The following is a 17,679-nucleotide window of genomic DNA, read 5'->3' as shown; positions in this document are numbered from 1 at the left end:
TAATTGACGTCGTCTCCATCCTCTCGCCCTGGCCGTTTCCCCTGCGGGCATAGGTATTCACTTCACGATAGCCGTGACCCATCTTCGAAATTAGAATGACGAGGCTACACTATAATTGCGGCTACTGCCTAATGGCCATCATGAATAGATAGATAGTTTAGAACGAGCAGCCTGCAATGGTTATTCACGTAATCCCATCATGCGACTTCCGACCACTCCTGCGCGATTAGCGACCGCTATTTTCGATCTTCTTCACGTCGTTTCTCTGTATTTTTGGCACCTATTCTCTGTTGTTGTCAGTGTGATCTCATGCTGCAGGAACAGGAGGCCGTAGATCACAAGCCACGAAAACGCTATATGTGTCTACATCTTGCCAAGGCAGCGCCAAGGCAAGCAAAATATCGTAGTTACTGTTACGCCTTCGCTGTTACGAAAGCGTAGCGGATTATTCACACGATGCGGCACTGTTCTTGGCCAAAGTGAAATCGGGCGCCCGCATGTTGGTTATATTCCAGTCCGCCATATATTATATAAGCCACCGTCATTATTGTATTAGAAGTATTGTTTTAGTCATTAGTTTAGATATGTACATATCGCTTTCGTATTTATTTCACCGCAATTAATATGAAGTTTCGATTTTTCTACAGAAAATAACAGTCATTTTAGAGGAAACATATCAGTTGTCAATAAAGGCGTCCAGGTATTTAGTCTTTAAAGACTTCTGGCCGTTTAAAACGTTAAAATTTTAGGGATCTTTACTCTGCTAGTCCGTTGCAACGACACCGAACAGTATGGCATATTTTACGATCACTATTTACATGTTACTCGTGCATTAAGGACAAAATACTATACGTGTGCCAATGTTCGTTGAAATATTTGTTTCTATTTAGAATAGTAGAAACATATATATATATATATATATATATATAGTGTATGCGTGTTGTATTCTGTACAATTTGTGGTAGAATCGTTGATTTGTTCGTTGGCCTTTCTTAGATTCTGCCCGGCTAAACCGTACACCCGCTTTGGTGATGATGCGCCGTTAAACGTCTCGTGAGGGAGGCTACAACATGAAATGGGTAGAAACTGCTGTCTATCGACCACTCGTCATCCATTACTGTAGCTGCCGCTTTTACAAAACAAAACAAACGGCGACCTCAGACAAACGGCATTTGTAGGGACAGCAGTAGTTCCAGATATGTACGTAAATGGTGTGCCTAGGTTTATTAGGCACGCACGCCGATATTCGTACCAGCACAAATAATCGATTCCTTTTGTCGTCGAACTCCTTCACCTACGTTGTTGTCTGGAGCATATTATATACAGTGTGTATAGGTAGTCTAGGGCAAAGACGTTTGTGCAGCCTCGCTAAAGCAACGATAGAGAATAAGATCAACGCAATACTATTATTCTAATTATGATTTTATCAATGAAGAACATAGCTTCGGTTTGTTTGCGTTTCGTCACTTCGTGAGAATGCACCGCGTAATATAAAACACGTTCGAAAAACGTCGAACAGATAGGCATACTAAAACAGGCAAAACATCCGTTTAGCTAAATTTAAAGCTCCCTTCGTTTCAGAGGTTAACGGTCGCGTGTCATCGTCAGTAAATTGAGCGTTTTATGGATTGTCGCCATAGAATCGCTATAGTTACCATTTGGTAAAATTTGATTATGTACTCGGTCGTTCAGGAAAACGGATTTAGGACTCTACGTGTTTTGCTTAAGAAACAGTTAGGCCACGTATGATGCAAAGAATCTCACCTGTTTAACTAAGCTGTTGTTATATCTTTGTGGGTGGCTGCATGCACTGGACTTTATCCGATCCTGACAACAACAAACGAATAATTAAAATAATACAGACAAAGGTCTAGCAACTAATGGTAGTGCAATACTATTCATTTCTCATAATCGATTAAAACACAGTGGGAAGTGCCATTAGGGCCGCGAAAGGCCACATTCCAGTTCCTATCGATAGACGAGCAAACGTTAGAATAGCTGCTGACTCAAGTTAACTGACGACGTACTGGACTCATCAAGAAACATAGATAGACGTTAGACAACTACTAGACTCCCGCCAACTAGATAAGGTAGCAACTTTATTCACGGTGTTTGGCACTTTTACAATCTGCACATAAAGAAACCGCACTTTATTTAGGTCTGTGTGCAAGTCTCCTCTAACTAACAATGTATACGCAACATAATCATCATAATTGTATTCGACATCCGCATTATATTTAATTGGATATAATACAAACAAAGGGTCCTTAGTCAAACGGCGCTTAACCTTTTACTGCTCTCCGCGCTACTAAAGGATCTAGCGACGAAAATTCGAGAATCCAAATACCTTGTGAGGAGAATTTCGTACGTTCACGACATATTTATCTATGTAATCAGACGCTTCCACGTCCGGCAAACGTTAGCTAAACTAAATGTTATCTCACTAGAACTCGGCTTAACTGTGAATCTGCTAAAAACGAGAGCGATGATGTCTGAAAAAGAGAGAGCAGACTGCTTCCCAAGACGCATTCTCTATCGTGAAGCCCCTGAGCATACAAGTTCTCCGATCTCGGATTACTTCTTTCATTCAACGGTAGACGATTTTCATCGCATGTCACTGAAGGGTGCAGAAAGTCAATGATAGCGATTTCTGTCGTCAGAAATCCCGATCTTCTATCAATCGCTACCGCCCTCCAGCTGTCGGGCATTAAAGAAGTTCTAGTGGCTGCCCACGGCATAGAGATCAGAGAAGTGGACCCTCTTGTTGCACACTTGGAGGAACGAAGATTGCCTCGTATCTCAAACTGCATGTCTTGAGCGTGTTCTCAGACTCCACCACACAGCACAAGTTCAGCTAATTTACCTTCTTTCTTCGATACTTTTGTTCACCAAGGGCTTTTGGATATAATGTCTCGTGATTGGTGAGGAAATTTGCAGAAGTCGGCGTGGATCTCTACGAATTTGGTACCATGTTAAACTACGCAACGATTACACTGAGCTTTTCAACTCGCCATGTTTTAACAAGTTGTTTCTACCTATGTGTCACTTCGAACTTTTACGAACCAAGTGTGTATCTGTATCAGAATCCAGTGAGATAGATAGCGTGCTTTTTAATGTTCTCATGTGAACTTATCGGCATTTTCCATTTATTCCAAAATGTTATTTTTTATCTTAACAGAATTGCCCTAAGACAATAGTTGTACAAAGTGCTGTTGTGTAATAGCCTTGCGATCTAGCTAACAAAGGTGAATAGATTTGACTCAATTTAATTGAGCCCATGTTTTGTCAACAGCAATTTTCGAAATTATCTACAATTTAGAAAATAGTGTTTTTTTTTTTTTAAAAAAAGCATCCGCTTGCTTTGTGTAGTGCACTTCCCTTCACCAAAGTAAAAAATTGATGAGACTTATTTTTAAGAGAAATATTGTGTTTTCATTCGATTCGGAATTAGAGTCTTCGGAGTTAGAAATACAGGCAGATTCGCTTGAAATGATTTCTGTTGTCCGAAGTCAAGTAGAGTTAAAGATGGTGAGGTTTTGTTACACGAGGGCGGCGTGTCAGCAACAAAGATGCTTGACCCCATAGGGCTACGGCAACAATGACGCTGCTGACGTTGCGCAAAGGCAGGCACAACAAAGAAGGGCAACACGTCTCACAAGGTGTTGAAGATTAAATATGCTATTATTTACGACGATGGATTATCTCAGGGGTTCGGTTTTTCTCCACTCGATTATTGCAAAAAAAAAGTGCTTATTGAAGATTTCCGGAAAATGAATAGAGAAGAAACGATGAGACCCGGTCATTATACTAGGATGATACCTTGTATACTTGCCATCACCATCGTAGATATTATATATTTATCTAGATTATCATCTATATAGAGTATTGTAAGTGAGTAAAGTGAAATCATCACTATCATCACCGCCAGTTTATATTGAAATCAACATAGTGTGACGGAATGGCGGGATGAGGGAAAAGTGGAACGCTATTCGGCTACGTATTGAAATTGAGCTACAGATACGGCAGAGATGCGACGATGCTTATCGCTTGGTATACATCAAACTTATTCTTCTAATACCGCCATCACCAAAACTATATGTATATAGTTTTGGTGTGTAATATAGTATATTTTATATAGTATATTTTTAAAGAAGACGTCGGCGGCGACAAACGACAATTTCTTTAGAGCGAAACAGGTGAATCTATTCGAATCTGTTCTCCTTCTCGTCGGATCGACGTGGCGTTAGCGCCGTTGGTCGCAGCGTCACCGCCGCACTGGCGCATACATAGGTACTCTGATGGCTACTATTATTATTATGATGAGCATACTACAGGTACTTCTACAGGTAGATTGACGTCGGAACGGCAAAGACATAGCAATTTTGAACTGAAGCTGCTTCTACTGGATAGTTGTTCTATATGTTCGTCATGCTTTTTTTTTACTTCTTTATGATATTATTGATCGTTCTTTTCGACGGCGACAGCAGCAGCGAGTAGGATCCTGGCGTCATCGTCCTGTCAGATATTCTAGACGCAAACGCACACGAGAAGAGAGACATAAAGACCAGGAGCAGAAAGTGGCCATCAAAATTAAGTTACTACAGTAACTTCATTACGTGTCTTCTTTACGAGTGTCATTATACGCATTGTATAATCATTATTTCTATTCATATGGCGATCGTCTTTCGTCGTTATTGATTATGGTTGATGGAAACACCAAGGGTTGATGGAAACACCAAGGGTTGCAGTTAGCGGACGGTGTTGTTATTGACGCTTATGCTATGGGAGTTGCTTTATATATGGGTATATTGCTTGTCGTATCGTTGTTATTACTGCTAAAGAACGCTAGGCATTGAACATCGAATGTCAATGATGAATGGCAGCGCAGCAGAGGTCAGGGGAACTCGCCCCTTTTGCTAGCTCACACTTATCAAACCGTCTTATGAATGTCCTGAACATCTGTGCGCTAAAGGAGCTGATGATGATAACTAATGGCGATCACGCGGTCAGGGACGAAATCCCGCTGCATCTACTGATGCTACATTCGTTAAAATACATTCTATAATAATGAGCTAATCTCCCGCCACCCTTCTGACGGCTTCGAATACGATTCCAACCGTCACAGTGGACGGCACGTTGTAACGTACTGTGCATACATGCACACACATATATACATATTTGTTATGCTCGATTGTGTTAGTATGTTCTTCGACAACGGGAGTGTTTTTTCTTTTAAGGCTCACGACGTGAGCACGGACGTACATGCCCTAATCAACATACAACCGATCAATAATTCGAGCTTCTTTTATCAAAGGTCGAATTGTTTTGGAGCCAAACTGTCAAAATGAGTAAAAATAGCAGGAAGCAGTAGTTTATTGAGCAATAGCCTTGGTTACTTCTATATCATGAAGAAGTACAGCATCACATAGTAACAGTCACTATGCAAGGCAAGCAGCTGTACGTAAAAGGTATATATCTAGTATAAGCTAGATATCCGTTCTACAGTAGACGCACGTTGTGACATATTTTCTAAATCCTATAGAAACTAGAATTCAGCATTATTAGTTAAGTTTTTTGTTAGTTTTGGGATAGCGGACGACAACGTTTTTTGGCGCTGTTTATTCTCGCCCCAGCGCGCCTTTTGCCTTTATTCTTGGTGGCTGCGCTGGCCGTCGGGTTCGGGTGTCCTTAGGGACACAGAGACATTATTTTTTTTTTTTTACTGATGACTTAGACTTTCGCTTTTAGCTTTTTCCCACGACGCCTCGTGGCAGCTAGACCCCTTCTGACGGATCGTGTTAGCCACCCCAAACAGCCGCTGCTGGCGACGGAGACAGGAGCCGCTTAGCAGCAGCAACTGCGACGTCACAATCGGCTTTCGCCCGCGGCCATTTTTACTCTTTGTTGTATCCCTTAGTTACTGGAAGGGGCAAATTTGCGTTGGCTTGTTGTGCTATGTTGAAATGCTTCCGTAGCCAGCGTCTGAGGCATTGCTGCAAGTTTTGCCGTTAATTATCTACCGTTGCGTTATTGTTGTTGCAGCTTTCGACCATATGGCCGATAGGACATAGTGCTTATTTAAACAGAATGATATGACTATCAACATATACGTTTCATATTCCAAGCGAAACAACACAAACTCTGCATTGCCCCTCTGATGGACGAAGCAACACAAAGAAGAGTGTAGAAGAACTATCAGAGACCTTATCGACAATAGGTCGTTAATTTTTCAGGGTATCTTACTAGTTACTTTCAGACAATCACGAACAAGCCACTATTTCAACGTGCGTAGCGATCCTAGGTGCCCCTGTTGTATATGTGTTGTTGCCTAGACCTAAGTCATTTCAGACAGATCCCTTGCAATTGTATTTAAAAGGACAAATTTAGTTCACTTCGTGTAACCTGGTAGACCATCATATTATTATGAACTAGGCGGTTGCTAATCGCTTACTACCATCACCTTCCAGAGACGGGTGTGTCCTGGCAGCAATACGATATCGATATCTGCTTGGCATGGGCTACGACGGGTAGCGGTCGTACAGGTTGTTAGTCCGGTGCTGTTAATTTCAACGAATGTAGTCATACGCTTTTGTTCCTTCCGTTGCCTATCCTTTATCGCCTTCGCCCGCTTTGGAACCTAATTGTTCTAGATAATACGTTAGTTATCCAACAAGCGCATATTTACAAGCCTTAGCGGATGACCTCTGCTCGTCAACGCAATTGCAGTAGCTGGTACAATAGCATTAACCTTCATCTAGTATGGTAGTATATTTATAATTAGCGTAACAGTCATTATGGTTTTCAAGTGTTGAAGTAATTACTATAGGTGATAGGTCATACTTGTTCAGACCGAACACTAGTTTGCACCATAAGAAACGCGTGACGCAGATAAACGTACGTAAATTTGCAATTTGCTAAGTAATCCAAATACACCCTAGGCTCAGTTTAAAGACTATTACTAAGTATTACCACAAACACCCAGACGAATAGACACGCAGTGCGAATTGTAAGGGAGGACACTCCATCGAATGAGTTTAATAGCATTCTATGATTTCTATCGTTCCGGTGATTTCTCCAAGACGTCTCTATTTACTACAAATACAGGTAACTATCACCCGATAAATTGTATAGCAGTTCTTTTAGAGTCGGATCGGTTAATCGTCATGTTGTGATGATAACTGGCTGATTCAACCCCAAAGGTGAAACCACGTAAGGACTGCCAGAGCTAAAGACACCTTTTTCATAGAAAGCTGAGCAGAAAAGGACAAAGTTTTACTAGTTCTTAGTTGCTTAACTCAACGATACCTTAGTGATTGCACCTTACAAAGAATTACATAGTGCATGTATGCTTGTAATCTGTTGTAAGTACCTCCAGTAACAAAAAACAGTAACAGCAATGGCAGCACTGTAAGACATTACTGAATCTTGAAAAATCTCGAGGTATCGTAGAAATCCACAAGCCTTCACTATTTGCATTTCTGCATCTAATACCGTTACAAATGCGTCAGACTCAATAGTCAATCTCGCGATTAACTTTGCAGTAGATTTTCCAGCTCAACGAAGAATGTACCGTTGTTGCCTTTGCCGACATAAACACTCTCATCGCAAAGATCCATTGATCAGAGATTTTGTTTTAGGCAAATAATATTCTAAGGTAGAAAACTATATCAAAATGTGTTTCTGTTGATTCCGCAATGATTTGTGTTAATCTCTTATTATAATAGCAACTGTTAGGGATCTACACTGATGGATACAGACGGTATCTGGTGTGCGTTTACCATTTTCCACTTGTGTGAGTAGCGTTCAATGACGGTCACTGGCAGCGGTAACAGAAAACGAAGCGGTGGGTCATATATAAGTCCTCTTTTTTAAGCTACTCAAGTTTTTTTTCCTATATTCTTTCGAGTGGTCGTTGAAGGTCTGCCTTCTTGGTAGTCACCTATTGCAGGACTCATGCTGTTAACTCAGATGATGATGCATAATAGCACTCTTTTTCGAGCGGTAGCCGTCCTGTGACGCCCTCTTTCTTTTTCTACGAGAACAGGAGAGTAAACGTCCCCTATTTTTTTTCCCTTAGACTGGAGTGCGAAAAAGCGCGTTCGGTCACTTGCTCTTTTGCCTGCTCGAATGCTTCACGGCTGACCTCGCTGCTGCTGCTGGCTCATGAAGGGCTCTTGCCTTTTGCTAGCTATGATGACTATTCAGAGCCAAATGGGCTTGAACCCCATTTTAGAAGACTCAGACGACCGACTATTCTTACGTTGCCCGAGCTAGCCTTTGTCCGGGAACGGGCTTGCTCTCATCCTCCTTTTAGCGCCACCCAGAGTGCTCCGGAGTCTTCTTCTGCGCAATTCGTCGGTCTGAGCATCCGTCCGCTTGTATGCACCCGCTTTCACAAGTTTGCATCCCATGAGTCGAACGAGTAGGTTCAAGACGAGCCGTGTTATGTGAGTGTGTCAAAAAACGTCACACTTCTCAGCGACGACCGTCAAAGGCGACTGGTGATGTTAATGAAAAACTGCAGCAAAGCGCCTAGATCAAAACTAAAAGACCGCCACCGTCAATAGGTCCTAGCGCCGTTTTGGGGCCGCACCCTATACGATTTCTAAGATTTAATACAACTTATCCTACTCGGCGCCAGCAACTACCTTCCTTTCTATTTTCAGCACAATACGACACCTTAGATATTCTTGTTACCGTCACATCAAATTTTTTGTGCGTTACTTGTTCCTTTAAAAATGGCCGCAGTAGAAACGGCATGCATAGAGCTTGTAATGTTTTAGACGACGACCTAAATCTTTCATTTGACTCCGCAACGCCCGGCGACAGCAAAAAAAGAGCAGCGGTGTTGCCGTTCTCCACAATCTCATTTCCATGATTCTTGCTGAATGGATGATCTCCTTCGGCTGACGGTAGTCGCGAGTGAATTGTACTCTGAGTGTGCAGCATTATGCGCTTTCTGATTTGTTTTTCAGTATGCAGTATAACAAATACAAGCAACGAGAAAAATAGATTATGTACTGAGCCGTAAATGAGTTGTTTGATACGTTTCAGGTCAAATTCATACGTACACACACAGAGGGATTCGCGAGTCTGTTACGTACCGTCTCCTGGTGACATCCCATATCCAACCCGTTCACTTATCGTGATTACTTTTAAGCTCTTCGTTGTCGCTTCGGATTCATCAGTGTTAGGTCGACAAAATGTGCTGACCTGCAACGAAATTCGAAGCATAAAGCTGTTAAATGACGGATGAAATGTCTCTGATGCCAAATCAGCCTTCCTTCGAATATTTGATATTCATATTGCCTCCGTGTTGGATAGGATAGATGGACAGATGGATGGATTGATTGATGGATGAATAGATAGACAAATGAATGGATGGGTACGATGTAGCGAAGGATCGGCCGAGAGAAGACACAGGGAAAGTGATAGCTGGCAAATTCATAGGCATATACATGTCTGTTTAATTATTCATGTGTGACTGCATTTAGCCACATATATATCTTTATTATATTAGAGACTCGGTTTATTGTGTGATAAAGCAGTGAAATAAAAGTTAAGACTTTACGCAGGGAGACCGAACTAGCCCAAAGTTGTCTGTAGGAGGGGCTTGGAATCATTTAATTTTACTGAACACATAATCATATAAAATACATTGTTTTGTATTACAGAAAAAAATGTACGCCAATAGTTGCTGGTGTTAAGGTTGCGCAAACGTCTCAGCTGCGTCAATTATTTAGATTCTCAATAGAGATTTGTGGGTGTCGCTTGGCACCTATCGTAAATCGCGAATCTCTCACAGTTGAATAGGTTTTCACTTATTCGTCTGTTAAAGTAGCAGGAGCTACGTAAATTCTTACAATACGAAGCGGATTTGTAACTGGGGCCTAATGACTTTTATAATAGAATGCTAAACGTGTGTTTAGCGTGTGGAACATGTGTTACACAGTATGATACAGAGTGGTGCGTTCTAAAGGTGAAACTGAAAAACATTAAACTACATATATATATTTAAATGTCAGTCTAAATATTTTTGTTACCTTACTTTGTATGTAGCTTTGTTCAATGAGAGCATGAAAAGATTTTTGCTTTAATAAAAAAATCTCCAGTTTTCCCTGGTTCTTATTTTTGACACTTAACCCTGACTGTGCTATATTTCTTGCGCTAAAGGGAACTGAAGGCCTAAAATCTAGCTCGCGTGTTTGCTGCTGCTTGTCTCCTGGCTCTCGTCCAAGTCCAGAACTCAAGGAGAAATAGTATGGAATATGAGCAGATGGCAGACGCCTTCTCACGGTTTACCGGCAAACCCTTGAAAGGTCCGTCCTTCTATCTAACAAACAAAACGAAACGAAGTGCCGGCTCAGTCGCATCGTTTCACCACTCCTGAGCCAATACAGTAGAGATTTCCTATTTAGGTATCAGTTCCCGCTGGGCTGCATCCGCTACCTACAGTTAGTCCATTTTGAGACAGATACATCTGTGAAATTTCAGCGACGCTTCTCTCAATAATACAAGTACGGAGCACAGCCGTTCCTCTAAGTAAATATCGCACGGTGATTTATACTTACGCAAACGCTACCCAGCAGAGTGTTTTGCCGACTGTTTGAACATCATAGGTTTGACCACGGATATATATAATCCAGTGGAGTGACTATCTCATAAAGACTGGGCAGATAAAACTGCGCAGAGTTAATACTGAACGTTTATAAACTATAGTTAACTTGTTCTTATATATGCCTGGCGTATGGTCAATTTCGTAAACTGTACGTTAATATTGTTAAAAACGGATGTGTTGTGGAAGATGAGACAGCGGGAACGTGGATTTTCGCCACTCTGGCTCATTGGGCACGGGATCAACGATGACTCAAAAATGGTTCGGCTGATATCAATAAATAGCACTTGGGATAAAAATAGGAGCTACTGTTTTGTAAAATGACTCATTTTAGTTAAGGAGCATAGACGTTGTAGCCACAGGAGTATTAGCAACTCTTAATATAATGGTTAGTTTTATTGGGGCTTTACAACGATCGAAAAAGCATTTTATGCCCAAAAAGCGCGCGCATTTAATACAATACGTAAAGTAGTTGATGGACAGCCGCCGAGCGGCGATTGAATGGCGGCACTTTACTGAAGTCGTTGAAGATGGTCAGTTGACGCCTTCGTCGACTCGTGTGTCAAGGTTGTGAGAATAATTTGTTGGCGAAAGAGGATAGCAGGGCGAAGGCTTCGGTCTGGAAATATCAAAGTTGTCGGTTATAATATGTCCCGTGAGAAATATTCGTTGTAAAATTCCGCTCCTTGCGGCTGGAGATTGTTTATAGCTACAGCAGCAGTAAACACACTTATCCGTCTATGGGCTACTTTTCACACAATACAAATATATACCATACGATCATAGTACCCGCCCAACGGTTATCAGCGAAACCATGTCTATGGTTTAAACATGCTCTAAGAACACATCGTCACACCCTGTCAAACATAAAGTATCTCATTGTAACGATCTTGCATATCCTATCCTTTAAAAATAAATACAAGTGTGACTGTTGGGAACAGGGTCAACAGGGTTTACACTTAAATCTGCCCAGATCGGGAAGAGTTGAAGTGAAAATAAATAAAACTAATAATAGTGAGTGTTATTTGCATGATCATGACGTAAGTGCATCTCTTGACAAGTATCTATGAAGCACATTGGTTGGGCAAAATGGTCCATTGAATAAATAGCCTGCCCGTTACTCAGACCCAACGCCAATGGATTTTTTTTATGGAGATACCTTAAAGTTGAGACCTATGCTAGAAAACACAGACGGCACTAGAAGATCTAACAGCTATGGTTAAACTTGTGAATCAATAGTTAGCCACTTTCAGCAGCGTATTGGCCAGAACTAAAATAATTCCATACATCCGCTATAGGAGGAAAAGTTATGAATTTTAATCAGATTATTCTGTTATTTGAGTATTAATTATTTGTAAGTAAAAAACTGAAGCTGTAGTCACTCAAGCTTTATATACAACTTTTGAACGTACCATGAATATCTGTATACCTTCAAGTTTAGGAATAGCATATCAGTCTATTAAGCGGCCAAGGCGCAGGGATTGATTACGTAGCATTGACTATTAAACGTTCATCGTTTTCTTCTCCTTTGCCGTTTTCGACACACCCTGTCATTTAACTTATTACACTTGACACTGTCATTAATGAACCTAGAGATGCTTCAGGCAAGTTCTATACTAATGATATACTGTTTAAGCGATAATTGCAATTTGCGAGAGAAACTGTTCCACTATTTGATTTGAATGGTGCCCCGTCCTCAATGGAATACAGACACAAGCACCGCCTAGACAAATTTTTTGTCGTCTCTAGTTCTTCTGGAACACGATTACATAATGGGGTTTGAACACGCCTTTGTTAGAGTTGTCAATTCGCCGAATGCTCGGCGCTGTCTATGGCGCTACCAATGAAAAGCGGCGGGAGTGTCGTTTTAGATAATTCATAATGGCGAGAAACTAGAAGTGTACTTAAAGCGAACGTCTCACTGAGCCGACCAATGCGTACGCGACATATAATATTTCCGGTACATGACTAGGACCAAAGTACTAATGGATTTTTTAAATCTGTTGTTCCGGGAATTTTACTTGCTTATGGTCATATGAAATAACGTTGAACTTGTCCTCATACGGAAACTTACAACGTCAATGTTTAACCAAGATGCCATATGCAAGAGTACAGACGTTTCCGTCCTGTCGAATTCACGGCTCATTGGCACTTAGAAATGATGTAGGAGGGGCCGCCGGCAATTTATATCCGCGTGTTTGCGGCGCAGAGCCTGATGGCAGCGGAAGCTCAGCTTAGGGGAAAAATAATGTCATCACTATCTGCTAACATCAGCCCCATGTGTCTCTTGACGAGAACGGTCGTGATCGATATTAACAAATGAACCTTTAAGATACGTACTCAACGCCGTGTCAACCAGTGGAAGGTCGTGAGATGCTTCACAAAGCTCTTTTTTGTTGTTGCTGTTATCGTCACCATCGTTGATAAGTTCTGCTTCTTAGTTGTGTTTTGTCTGTCGGCTTTTGTCATGTCAATAATTCTGTATAAAGCCGAATGGCAGCGTAGCAGTCGTCAGCGAAGATAGGAGTCGTCAAGAGGAAAAAAAGGTGACGTCTAACAGAGGCAACAAACCGACGTAGCATAGATAGAAGTGAGTGTGTGTGCAACGCCCCATAAAAGTGAACCCATCATAACATTTTTCGTAAACCACCTGTGCTGGCAAAGACTATTAATAAATAGTTTGATGGCTTGGGCAAAGAAAACAGTTCCGGGGTGGCAAACAGAATAAGGCATTTCGTACTGACTATCCGATGCTTCCGGACCGTCCCTATTCGCTTCGTATCTAGTTTTTCTATCAGGTATCATCCTAGTACGACCTGCACCGCAGCTTCAGCTGCTGCCGCTGATAGTATCGGAAGAAGTTCGTGGACGCGAACTGTTGCACATTTATCTAGTAAATCAGTGATTTAGACTGAATGTAAATTCCTGGACAAAAAAACACATTCGAGCTTTAGCGGTATAAGAACGAATGCAAGTATTGATGCGTATTTGACCAAACTACTTGACTGATGCAGTGACCAGCGCTAATTGGGATTTGCTCAGCATCAATCGTCGTTGGGCAACATATACGGTGGACGTCGGTGTCAAGGTTCGATGCCGTAATAGTAGCTGGAGCAGCAGATAGTCCGCCTGTTCCTTGACCGACAGAACCCCAATCGTTTGCATGAGGGTGTAATAGTAAAGAATGTATGGCAGCCGCCGCCGTAGTCGCACTGTCGTCTGTTTTCGCTAAAGTCACACGTCTTTTATCTGATTCGAAGAGGATTATTTAGTCGAGTCTAAGTTTTTCTGCCCAGAGAATTCGACGAAGGATTCGTTCGTTTCACTACGCTTTGATCAAAATCCATGAAGTGAACCAATAACTGATCATACACGATCCTACAAGCTGCGGAAGAGACCATCTTCGCAAACAGCCAAATTTGTTGCTAATAGAACTAGAAGCGGACCAATGAATTTCGTATGTGTCTTGCACGAACGTTATCAGTATACGTAGGTATCGAGTAGTTCGAATATACGGGAGAAGTCACAACTCATTCCCGGGAAGATTATGGTTACCAGTTTCTCTTACGAACTATCGGGGAAGCATAAAAAGCGAACGACAAGCAGGAAAGCAGAGAGGAATGCAACAGTCGTCTATGTGTGCCTTTTGTTTGACCACTCCTGCTTCTTTCTTTTTTTGACGGCTTCCCTGGTCCCCTGCCCTCGCACGGTCGCTCTATGGCCAGGACAAGCCCAGCCGCTGCACAGTGGAGAGATCGTACTCGTACGTATTAACGGATCCCAACTGCAGCAGCAGCACCCGAAATGAAATTCTTAGGTTCATCCAAGACATTAGCAGGCTGGTTGAGCATAAGAGGCGCAGCTGGTTCGAGTGTGATGTTGGTGGTTACAGTTCAAGTCGCTTGTCCTAAGATCGCCAGCGGGACGACGGACATTGGCAAAAATATAAAAGGACAGAAGTGGCCTAGAGATGGTACGGCCACGTTCTTATTTATCTTCGCTCTATATGGACGCACGATAGAAATGAAATGCGCAACACGATATCATACATCAGTCTGGGTGATCAGGTGCCTAGAAGCAATAGTACATCAAACTATCTGCAACGTTTCCTAACGACACTCATTTGTTCCGTCAAAGTATTGCTCGATCCATTCAAAAGGGTACGCCAGGATGGTTTGTGAAATGGTTTTAGCCTATCACTAATTCTGTGACGAGCATTGGGCGCTTTCCTTTGTGAATACGCTATTTGGTTGGGAATTATAGAGGGAAATAATGAACATACGCAGTTGGACGATTCCTATTTAGTTTGTGATCCATGTCACAGTTGCTCCCAGGATAGATGAGCTGGGATGCATTAAGTGTATGTAGTAGTTGACTAAGTCCACGTTAAACTGAAATGCATCGCGCGTCGTTCAGCAGTACGACCTAAATCGGTCAAGGACTCTACTATTTCTATTACTTCTTAGTCATTCTTTGAAACCAATCTGCTGGGGCATCTACCTTTTCTAGACTTCAAGCAAATGATTTTACACATGGCCATGACATAGTTATTTTACTTAAAAGGGAGAATTCGGAGTTTAGCGAAAAGTCTACTCGATCACTCGACCACAAAAAGCGTATCTGCCTGCCTGTTATTTTAGTATTGTCAGGATAGATGCATTGATATAATACGTAACGCCGTTTTACAAAACTAAAGTATCTAAAATCCTACATTGGCTTCTACGCTGTTAATCAATTCTATCCAATCGTTCTGATCTTATAGGGCGATCTTGGTTGACAATGTTTTCGCCCCCCACAATAATGACACGGTGTACTGGAAATGTCGCGCATGTCCTTTTGTTGAACTAAATTAGCCTGAGCCACTGCAAATACTCTCTAGGGAACATCTATTTGCAATGATAGTAGACTCAACGCACATACAGCAGCCGAAACGATTTTGTCTTCCTTATCGTCAGAATTATTCTAGACTAGATAATCTCCATCCTAGGAGCAATGTTATTACCAGTTTTACATTTATAGTTATATATATATATACTTTTTATTATATATATAATTTTTTTTACGAAAAAAATTACTGCTGCTGATAGATCTGACTGTGTTCTGTACGCACTATAGTATACGTATAAAATATAGCAGTATGCACCATTCACGTTGAAGGTAATGCCCCTCCAAATATCTTGACACCTAGTTATAGCTGTTATTAACTACTTAGTAGATTACACTGTTTCCTATGATCATTATTGTGCTACTACAACTATATTTTGATCTGTTTTATGGTTTCCGACATAAAATTACTTGCGTACATCTAAGTGTGCATTAAGTGGTGTATTGTAGGGGGTAATGCCTACCCAGAACATAAGCATAGCAGTAGATTTCTTTATTAAGAGCTTCGGCATTATATAAAGTTAAGTAGCATTAAACTTAATACTTGTTTCGCTCCTATGGATTCCTAATTTTGTATTCATTTTAGGTTTGTGCAACGATAGGTTGCAAAAAATCCCCGGCATTTGCAAAAAGTTTCGTGGTTTTACTGTTGTTTCTCTTTTCTATTAACCTGCTGATTCTGGCAAGACAACTATAATTACCAGCGAATAAAGATTACTCTGTGAGACATTTCATCGGTATCTGCTGAAGGTTACCTGTATTCAATAGAAATAATGTTGGCTATCCTGATAGTCAAAGTATAATATAACTTTAGTTTGGTTTGGTCTAAGCAAACCAAATGCAATTTGAATTGGAAATGTGTTGTATTTTTATAGTTTTTAGAATGAATCGTGCAGTGCGTTTGTGTATCTTAATTTAGACATTGAACTATACAACTTACAAAGTTGACACTCATGATTCACAGAACATAAACCAACAAACTTGATGTTCTACTAGCCCGAACGATTTCATAGAGGAACACATATCAAGCAAGAGCTCTATTAACTTAGGCGTGCTTTCTCAAAAAGATAGAAAAATTGTAGGTCGATGAATTTTATTCCTTTTAATTTAGCGAATAGCATTGAAATGATGGCCAATTTCAGGTTATATTGTGAGATTAATGAAGAGTCTTCTTTCACAATAAAATCTTGGAATATCGAACTTTGAAACGGGTCTGTCTACTCTAGAATTTTAAAGCAAGCGGTAGCCGTTCAAATAAAAACCTATATGTCTCATGAAAGAGATGTACATTTGAAAAGATTTCTATCTGGATAATAGCAGTTTCATATGATCATTTTCCTGCCTGACTACGTAAACATCAGACTGGCGTATAATCCTCTTGAGATAGACAAATTGTGCACAACGAATCTGTATTTTTCACCTATGTACTCCACCCCCAGCCATAACGATTCAGCTGGAGCAGTAACCTCATCACCCCATCATTTTACATACGAACCGTATTTGTTGAGCAAAATGGACGCGCGTCGCATTTGTATTCCGTTCGCGCGTTTCCCCCTGCTTCTGTTGCTCTGACCGCTTCGGCGCACATGTTTGATACTATTTGATGCTCTGGCTACTTGATGCTACTATTGTATATTTCGGCACAATTACGCAGCTGTACAAGCTGCTGCTGCTGCTGCTGCTACGTTTTGGTTTTGTTGCCCCCTTCTGCAGTTATCCTTGCGACCTAGCGTAAGTAACCGTAGCGCTAACTCTGAAGTAGTGCCTAACGGCAATACTGTATGTCTTTATACGAACAATCATTCAGCAGTGCTAGAAAGACCCCCGACCCTCTTTTGTACCGAACAAATTTTATTCGTATAAATGCATTCTCAACGACAGGACTACTGTCCAACTTTCCTGTCCCGTACCGTTCTTTGCGGTTCTATGTAGTTTTGGTGTGTGACTTCGATTTCGTCATCTGGGTGACCACATATTTATATAGTATTATTATATAGAGAATTGTTTGACTACCTACTCTGATGTCTAATCAGCTTTGGGTAGAGTTATAACCACTGTTCTCTATCCGTTGCTTCATCTTACTCGTTTCTTTGCTTAAGTTAGCCACTTGGCAATATAATGATGGTTTATAATGAAGTTGCACGAGCTCTCACCTTTCGTATTGTATTGCAACTAAGCAT

At 41.2% G+C, this 17,679-nt stretch overlaps 1 long non-coding RNA gene across 1 annotated transcript; it reads left to right on the top strand.

The window, feature by feature from the left end:
* The first annotated feature begins 5,233 nt into the window (after positions 1-5,233).
* On the top strand, positions 5,234-10,116 carry LOC111270173 (uncharacterized). The gene is made up of 2 exons (XR_002686188.2): positions 5,234-6,894; positions 9,055-10,116. It is a non-coding gene; the product is annotated as an uncharacterized LOC111270173 (long non-coding RNA).
* Positions 10,117-17,679: the final 7,563 nt, after the last annotated feature.

The sequence above is a fragment of the Varroa jacobsoni genome, unplaced genomic scaffold (genome assembly GCF_002532875.2).
Source record: "Varroa jacobsoni isolate VJ856 unplaced genomic scaffold, vjacob_1.0 scaffold_1451, whole genome shotgun sequence".
Classification (NCBI taxonomy): domain Eukaryota; kingdom Metazoa; phylum Arthropoda; class Arachnida; order Mesostigmata; family Varroidae; genus Varroa; species Varroa jacobsoni.
Note: the sequence above shows the minus strand (reverse complement) of the source record. Positions and strands in the feature narration are given on the sequence as shown.